Source organism: Muntiacus reevesi, chromosome 1 (assembly GCF_963930625.1).
Source record: "Muntiacus reevesi chromosome 1, mMunRee1.1, whole genome shotgun sequence".
NCBI lineage: Eukaryota > Metazoa > Chordata > Mammalia > Artiodactyla > Cervidae > Muntiacus > Muntiacus reevesi.
The window spans coordinates 189,720,205-189,730,077 of NC_089249.1; positions in this window are offsets into that span (position 1 = coordinate 189,720,205).

The window sequence follows — 9,873 nt, forward strand, 5'->3', positions numbered from 1 at the left end:
CCTTTAAGGTGTGTGAGCCTGGGGAAGGTAGACGGGCTCAAGGCTGGGTGGTCTCACTACGCGAGGGTGATCTCCATGCAGCCAAGGTCCTGCCTGGAGACCTGACGCACAGTAGCTATGCAGGAACTGGTCGTGAAATCCATTCCCATCAACTGGGTATAACATAGAGCCATGGGCCCAGGCTGACCCAGCTCTGTCTGTCCTGCTGTGTGACTTCACGCGAGTAGAACAACATCTCTGAGCAAAGGTCTCCTTATATGTCCAGGGGAAATTGGGAACATTTATCCATTCAACAACATTTATCCATTCATTTATACATCCAACAAATGTGTACTGACCGCCTACTACATGCTAGGCTCTGCTCTGGGAACTAGGGAGACATTGGTGAACAACAATAGCAAAAGAAATCCCTACCCATGGGAGTAGTTGTTTTTCAGTTGCTAAGTTATGTCTGACTCTCTGCGACCCCATGGACTTCAGGATGCCAGGCTTCCCTGTCCTTCTCTAGCTCCCAGAGTTTGCTCAATCTCAAGTCCATTGAGTTGGTAAATGTAGGGCAAGGGAGTTAGAGAAGGCGAGGTTCGGAAAAAGAATGAGACCGGCACTTTACAGGAACAGATCACCTTTAACGAGGCGAGAAGGGGCAGCAGTCAGATTAGCGAGCTGCGGCACTAACCCAAGAAAAGAGTAGGTATATATAGGCATGTATGTGGAAAGCTACTGTCTTAAGGGAGCCTGTCCTTCTCCAAGGTTATTTGGAGTAGTTATCTCTTAAAGGGCTGGGGAAAGGAATTCTGGACACCGGCCAGAGGCTGGACTGGCTGGGAGCTGGGCGTAATCAACTTTTAACATCTTTTTTTTTCCTTCGGTGCGAGGGTTCTTTGTTTTGCATAGAATGGTGGGGAGGACCTGGAGGGGAGTTTTAGCTCCAGGCTATTTTGAGCCAGTAACTTTCCTTCACTGATGCCATCCAACCAACTCATCCTCTGCCACCCCCTTCTCTTCCTGCCTTCAATCTTTCCCAGCATGTCAGTGAGTCAGCTGACATGACTCATGCTGGGAGTCATAAATCAATGAGTCAGCTCTTCGAATCAAGTGGCCAAAGTATTGCAGTTTCAGCTTCAGCATCAGTCCTTCCAATGAATATTCAGGGTTGACTTCCTTTGGGACTGATTGGTTTGATCTCCTTGCTGTCCAAGGGACTCTCAAGAGTCTTGGGAGTAGAGATAATGAATAAAATAAATTAATAAGATATCTTGTATCAAGAACAAACTAGTGGTTACCAGCAGGGAGGGGGAAGAGAAGAGGGTCAAGACAGGGGTAGAGGATTAAGAGCTAGAAACTACTATGAATAAAATAAATAAGCAACAAGTACATATTGTACAGCATCGGGAAATACAGCCAGTATTTTGTAATTTTTTTTTTTTTTTTTGGCTGCACTGAATCTTTGTTGTTGCTTGAACTTTTCTCTAATTACAGCGAGCATGGGCTATTCTTCCTTATGGTACACAGGCTTCTCACTTTGGTGACTTTTCCTGCAATGCACAGGCTCTAGGCGCACGGACTTCAGTAGTTGCAGCGTTTGGGCTCGGAGCTGCACCTCAAGGGCGCTAGAGCTCGGCCTCAGTAGCTGTGGCACCCGGGCTTAGTGGCCCCAAGGCATGTGGGATCTTCCCAAACCAGGGATCAAACCTGTGTCTCCTGCATTGGTAGGTGGATTCTTAGCCACTGGACCACCAGGGAAGTTCGGTTATAACTTTAAATGGAGTATAATCTATAAAAATGTTGAATCACTATGTTGTACACTTGAAATTAGTATAATATTGTGAACCAACTATACTTCAATAAAAAATATATCTTAGAAATGTTGTTAGGTAGGTGTAAGCAGAAAAAAGAAGAAAAATAAAGCAGGCAAGAGGAATCGAGTGTGCATAGGGGTGGGGAGCATGGCAATAGTAAGGAAGATCACAGAATATAGATCACACAAAACATGGTCTTGGACCAGAACAAAACTATACTAGAAATCACAGAACAATAACTGGAAAATCCACAAGTAGCTGGAAATTAAATCTCATCCACGAGTCAAACGGAAAGTCAAAACTTGAAAATATCTTTAATTAAATAAGAGTGAAAACATACCATACAAAAATATGTGGGGTGTAACTAAAGCAGTGCTAAGGGAAAAGTAGGGAATTAAACACATGTGTAAGAAGGTGTTCCTTCTTAATCGGGAGCGTGCCCTGGCAGTCCAGTGGTTAGGATTCTAACTGCCGTGGCCAAAGTTCAACCCCTGGTCAGGGAACAAAGATCCCACAAGGTGCACGGCACAGAAAGAAGGAGAAGAAAGAAGTAGAAGGTGGTGACTGGGTCTATCTGAAAGTTGGTAAGAGAGATGTTTTTTCTTTTCTTTTTTTCCTCAAGTAACACTAATAGGAACATCTTTGTTACCTGTGTTTCTAGACATTTCTCTACATGTGTTACAGAATTATCTACATATCCATTCACTAAACTAAAACTTCACAACTGGATGAGCAAAGAACACTCAAAAAACATGGGTTTTGACTCTTTGTTTTTGTTTTAGGACACGCCATGTGGCATGTGGGATCTTAGTTCCCCCCACCAGGGATCAAACTTGTGCCTCCTGCATTGGAAGTTTGAAGTCTTAACCACTGGTCCACCAGGAAAGTCCCCCCAAATACACTTTTATACACGAGTTTTTAAATATACTTCTACAAGCAATGGCCTTCCCTGGTGGCTCAGAAGATAAAGAATCCGTCTGCAACGCAGGAGACCTGGGTTTGATCCCTGTGACAGGAAGATCCACTGGAGAAGGGAATGGCTACCCACTCCAGTATTCTTGCCTGGAAAATTCCATGGACAGAGGAGCCCGGTGGGCTACAGTCCATGGGGTCTCAAAGAGTCAGACATGACGATTGACTAACATTTTCTTTCACTTTCTTTCTCCATGCAATAAAAAATGGTCAGCACATCATTTACTGATGTAACGCCCTTCTAATCTTGCTGAACAATTAGCACTCTTATACCCTCATTTTTTACGTGTCTATAAACACCTCCTTATATGTATTACAGTATAGCACATCCATGCCTTGAAATAATATCACTTTCATTGAGTAAGCAGTTCTTAAAAGTTCTCATTACAAGAAAATAAGAAGTGTAGCTATGTGCTGTTACAGATGGATGTTAATCAGACTTTATGCAGTGATCATTTCACAGTATATACAAATATCACATCATTATGTTTATACAAAAACTAATACACTATCATATGTCAATTACATGTGCACGCTCAACCGCTAAGTCATGTTGGACTCTTTAAGACTCCATGGACTACAGCCCACCAGGCTCCTCTGTCCATGGGATTATCCCAGGCAAGAATACTGGAGTGGGTTGCCATTTCCTTCTCCTGGTGAGCTTCCCAAGCCAGGATCGAATCCCTGTCTCCTGTGTCTCCAGCAATGGCAGGCAGATTCTTCACCACTTCACCACCTGGGAAGCCCATGTCGATTATATTTCAATTTATAAAGAAGAAAAAGGGAGGAGGGGGAAGAGAAAGAGTAAGAGGAAGGGGTGAGGAGGAGGGGAAGAGAAGGTGATCAGGAAAGACCTGACAATTGAAATCCACAGAAGGAGGAGGGTGGAAGGCCCTGTAAATATTTGGAGAAAAAGCACTGGAGTCCATACAAAGGCCCTGAGGACAGCAAGCTTCTGGTGTCTTGGAGAAACTGGAAGTCTGAGATCCAATGTCTCTTTCTCAGTGAGACTTTATAAAACTCAAGTTCCAAGACTGCCCTTCTCCATACACTCCATTCATTATGTTTCTTCTTAACAGTTATCACCATCTTGTCACACATTAGGTGTTCAATAAGATGATTGTTGAATGAATGAGTGACTGTCCAGCCTACCAAGCCCTGACTAAAGTCAGGCCCCTCCAGGCTCACTGGTTCCTCCACTACCTGCCAGCCTCCTTCCACGTAGGCAACAGAATCCCAGGGTAGCTCATGGCTACAACTATTGTTGATCCCTAAGTCGTGTCTGACTCTTTGCAACCCCATGGACTGTAGCATGCCAGGCTCCTCTGTCCTCCATTGTCTCCCGGAGTTTGTTCAAACCCAAGCTCATTGAGTCAGTGATGCCATCCAACCATCTCATCCTCCATTGCCCTCTTCTCCTCCTTCCCTCAACCTTTCCCAGCATCAGAGTCTTTTCCACTGAGTCAACTCTTCAAATCAGGTAGCCACATTATTGAAGTTTCAGCTTCAGCATCAGTCCTTCCAATGAATATTCAGGGTTGATTTCCTTTAGGACTGACTGGTTGGATCTCCTTGCAGTCCAAGAGACTCTCAAAAGTCTTCTCCAGCACCACAGTTAGAAAGCATCAATTTTTCAGCGTTCAGCCTTCTTTATTGTCCAATTCTCACATCCATACATGACTACTGGAAAAACCACAGCTTTGACCACAGGGATCTTTGTCAACAAAGTGATGTCTCTGCATATAAATACGCCGCCTAGGTTTGTCAATAGCTTTTCTTCCAAGGAGCAAGTGTCTTTTAATTTTATGTTTGCAGTCACCATCCACAGTGATTTTGGAGCCCAAGAAAGTAAGATCTGTCACTGTTTCCACTTTTTCCCCATCTATTTGCCATGAAGTGATGGGGAGTGATGGGACCGGATGCTCTGACCTTATTTGGCTACAATTACAGGCACACATCTGGTCGGTCTTGGGCATCTCCGTGCCTGGCAGGAAGCGCTTTTCACGCACCCATCAAACTGAGGCGAGGTCTTCCCCAGGGACTGTCTAGGACACGCTGACTTATTTCGCCTCCTCCTCCGGAACTGAATTACCCAGAGCTTCCGATCTCCCATCCAGCGGACCGAGGCGAGGCTCAGACTCCACCCAGAATTTTCTCTCCATCCTCAGCCCCACCTGGGGCCTCTGAGGCCGACCTGCCCACAACTCTAATACAGCCCCTGCCTGGGGCCGAGTGGGCGGCGCGGGGCAGCTGGCGCAGCCTGGAAGGGAGGAAGGAGGGGCGGGGAAGCTGTGAGCTGCGATGCAGGGAACACGGGCGGGGAACCGTAAGCGCTCCTTGTCAGATGGCTGGTAGAGAAAAAATAACAGGAAGGCTGTGGGGCACGGGTGACTGAGGCCCGGCCCCTCCCTCACCCCTTAATACCGCACTCACTCTAATATGATCCCCCCCAACTCTGCGTATAGACAGACCAGGCTGAAACATTTGGGTCCTGGGCCTGCAGGACAGAATGGTCCAGAGTCACCGCCCCGCCCCCACCTCCTCCACCCCCTCACTTGGACCTCTTCATTCTCTAGTGAGATGACTGGTCGACTGGTCGTGGGAGCCCCCTCTGGGGGCCTTTCAGTCAGAGAGTGCGCGCCAAATTAAAATAATAAGAGTGATGGGACTTCCCTGGAGGTCCAGTGGTTAAGACTCGGCACTGCCAACGAGGGGCGGGAGAGGCGGGTGTCTAGCCCTGGTCCCGGAACTAAGATCCAACAAGGTGCTTAGCACAACCAAAAAAAAAATATATATATATATATATATATATGTTTTTAATAGAAAAAGTTAATAAACATTTTGATAAATAATAGTAGTGAGCGTGTTTGGGGCACATCCTAGGTGCCTGACAGGAAACGTTTCACATAGCCATCAAACTGATTCCTCCCTACCACCCTGTTCATTTATTCCTGTATTGGTTTTGACAGCTACTTACTAAGCACTTACTGTATGTCAGTTCCATTCCTGTATTTCAGGAATACAGCAGTGAACAAATCAGATAAGATTCCCTGCTCCTCAGAGCCGATATTCAAGAGAAGAGACCAACAGGAAACAAGATAAATAAATAAGTTAAATGGATCTCAGGCTAGAGGGTGCTAAGTGCTAACAAGGAAAATAAAACCATAAAGTGGGGAGGAGCTGTTTAATAGGAACCCATTTTTTCAGGTGAGTCAACTGCATATTTGAAAGGGAAGTCACTTCCCAAGGTCACACAGGGAGAGTGAGCTGGATACCTGAACTGCCTCTCTGGGTCTCCTTCCTGCTCTGGCCTCTGAATGAGCGGCTGACACCCAGAGAAAGGGAGTCAGAGGAGACACACAGAACAAGACGGCCTGGTACAGCTGTGGGGGTTGTGCACTGCACAACTCCAGGAGTGCCATTCGCGGAGACCAGAGTGTGAATGCTGCCCCCTGGAGTCAGGAAGTGCACAGGAATCACAAATCTATGCCATGTTCTGGGGACAGGTCACAGGCAGCCCTGGGAAGGAAGCTCAATCACCCACTGGACTGTCCTCTGTAGCTTGCGTTACTGTACTAGGTTTGTTTGCCTGACACACAACAAGCCAAGCCTGAAACACCAAGATTTGTAGCAGAGAAAGGGTTTACTCACAAGGCAGCCAAGCAAGGAGAAGGGGGAGCAAATCTCATACCCACCTCCCTGAAGGTGAGGGGCTCAGGATATTTATGAGAAACAGCTGAGGCTTGGGGAGCAAGGGGAAAGTGATCTGAGATTTTTTTCATATTTATTTATTTATTTGGTTGCACTTGGTCTTAGTTGAGGCCATGTGAATCCTTACTTGTGGCATGTGGGGTCTAGTTGCTTGACCAGAGATCGAATCCAGGCCCCCTGCATTGGGAGCAGAGTCTCAACCACTGGACCACCAGGGAAGTCCCTGGAGCCAAAGAATTAAATTAAATTAAATTAGTCCAAGACAATATAAAGATCCTTAATTACCTTTGCAAAGGAATGTTTTCCAAATAAGATCACATTCACAGGTTTCCAAGATTAGGGTATGGACATGCCTTTTGGGGGACCATGATTCAACCTGCTGCAGGTCGGATTTAAAGCCCCACATGGGACTGAGTGTACATGGAGACAGACACCATCCAGCCCCACTCTTATCTTCCTGTTCACCTCTGGGTCCTCAAGATCTGAGGCAACTGTTCATACAAGAAAGATGTAGTAGTAATAAGTAACACTTATCTAATGCTGTGCCAAGAACTGGGCTTCCCTCATGGCTCAATGGTAAAGAGTCTGCCAATGCAGGAGATGCAGGTTTGATCCCCGGGAGGGGAAGATCCCCTGGAGAATGAAAGGCAGCCCACTCCAGTATTCTTGCCTGGGAAATCCCATGGACAGAGGAGCCTGGCACTCTACAGTCCATGGGATTGCAGAAGAGGCGGACACAACTGAGCGACTAAACAACATGACAAGAACTGCTATAAGTACTTCATATAATTAACACATTTAATGTTGCAACATTAAAAATGATATTTCATTTTACAAAAAAGCTAAATACACTCACCCAGGCCACACAACTAGCATTCTAATCCAGGACACCTGTTCTCTTAAATAGAGGAAACCCCCTTGGCCCAAGTGGAGGGATCTGGCTTGCTTTAGAGAAGCACACATATTACAAACACAAAATAAGCTTACTGAAGAATGCATGATGCCACTGTCACCTGAGATCTTGCAAAGGAACCTGCATAGAACAACCATAACTCTAAACATGGCATCTATGGGAATTCCCTGATGGTCCAGTAGTTAAGACTCTGCTTCCACTGCGTGGGACACAGGTTCGATCCCTGGCAGGGAACTAAGACCCTGCATGCCTCAGTGTGGCAAAAAACAAAACAAACAAAAAAAACACATGGCATGTCTTGGTATCAATGTCACTCAGGCCCCAGGAGGGCCCTCCTGGGTGTGAATGTGGTTGTGCAGATGCCAATGCTGGAAAGAGGCTGCTTAGGAATGTGAGGAGGATTTGGGCACCAGACAACTTTAGGTGTTAAGTTTCCCTGGTGGTTCAGTTGGTAGAGAATCTGCCTGCAATGCAAGAGCCGTGGGTTCGATCCCCGGGTCAGGAAGATCCCCTGGAGAAGGAAATGGCAACCCACTCTAGTATTCTTGCCTGGAGAATCCCATGGACTGAGGAGCCTGGTGGGCTACAGTCCATGGGGTCGCAAGAGTCAGATATGACTTAGCAACTAAACCAACCAATCGAGTTTAGGTAAGAGAAAAGACAAATGATCGTGTATCTCCATGTCCTAAGGCTGCCATAACAAGGTACCACAAAGCAGGTGACTTAAAACAAGAAAAAGTTATAGTCTCACAGTTCTGGAGGCTGAAAGTCCAAAACAAGGTGTGAGAAGGGCCATGGTCATTCCCAAGGCTCTGGGGGAAGAACCTTCCTGGCCTACATTCCTTGGTGTTAATAGGCTTGTAGATGCATCACTCCAGCCTCTGCCTCCAGCATCACATGATGTTCTGGGTGTCTGTCTGCTTCCACATTTCACTCTTAGGGCTTCCCTGGTGGCTCAGTAGTAAAGAGTCTCCCCCCCCAACCCCCGGTCAACCCGTCAAGCAGGAGACGTGGGTTCAATCCCTGGGTCCCACATGCTGAGGAACAACTAGACCCATATGCCACAACTACTGAACCTGTGGTCTAAAGGCGGGGAGCTGCAACTATTGAAGCCAGTGCCCCCTACAGCCTGTGCTCTGAAACAAGAGAAGCCACTGCAACGAGAAGTGCACCACAACTGGAGAGTAGCTCTTACTGCAACTAGAGAAAAAGCCCACAGCAACAAAGACCCTGCACAACCATAAATAAATACATAAAATTACAATTTAAAAACATTTCCCTTTTGTAAGAAGGGCATCAGTCATTAGATTAGGACCCACCCAAGTCTGTCATGACCACATCTTAACTTGATTACATCTGCAAAACCCTGTTTTCAAGTAAGATCACATTCACAGATTCTCCGTGGTTAAAGACTTCAACATATATTTGGCGGGAGGTGGGGGATCAGACCGTGGAAGACACTTCAACCCACAGCACCTTGTCAAATGAAATCTAATCTTGCACAGCCAAGTATCATTTCCCAACACTGCCAAGCATCCAGTGAAAATTTTTTCCTTTGTGTTCCAATCCTGTGCTGAGATTCCAGAGATAGGAACAAATTAACACATCATTTGCATTTGTTACAGCTGCACATGGAGGCAGCATTTGGTCAAGAAGTACTAAGAAATATATATGTGTGTGTATATTTAAAATACTTTTAAATACACACATATAGAAGCGCTAACCTAACAGATGTGATATGTAATACCAATTCTTTACAGTGGCAAGTAGAGGAATACTAGAATCACAGCTTGCTCCATTTTTACAAAGTATTCAGTAGGATTTATTTAAAAGCTCAGTTTAATATGAACTTCCCTGATGGTGCAGTGGCTAAGTTCTGTGTTCCCAATGCAGGGGCCCTGAGTTTGTTCCCTGGTTAGGGAACTAGATCCCACAGGCTGCAACTAAGAGTTCTCATGCTGCAACTAAGAGTTCTCATGCTGCAACTAGGACCTGGCATAGCCAAATAAATAAAAATATTTTTCTAAAAAACCCTCAGTTTATAAATAGTATATTGATAAATAACTTGTATTTGTTTATTTAAATTAAAATATTTATTTTAAGTAACTTTATTTAAACCTTTTATATTCACTATATCATCAGCAACTGTGCAAGTGCTTATGAAAACTTTGAATGTGTTAGAATAAAACATTTTTTAATTATGATATAAAATATATTTTTCCTTCCTACTCTAGCTTCAGGAGACCAGTGGCACCCAGGGAGGGTGGGAGGAGACCCCAGGCTCCGGTAGTTCACCCTTCCCCAGCCCAGATGTATTTTCCGAGGCAGGAAGACTCCCTCTGGCGGTAGCCGGACTAGGGGGTACGCGCCTTGCTGTCTCCGCCCGGCCGCCAGGAGACGCCAGAGTTACCTGAAGGCCTCCGGAGTCATTCATCTCTATGATCCTTGCGGCGGCGCAAGCAACCCGGAAGCCGTAGC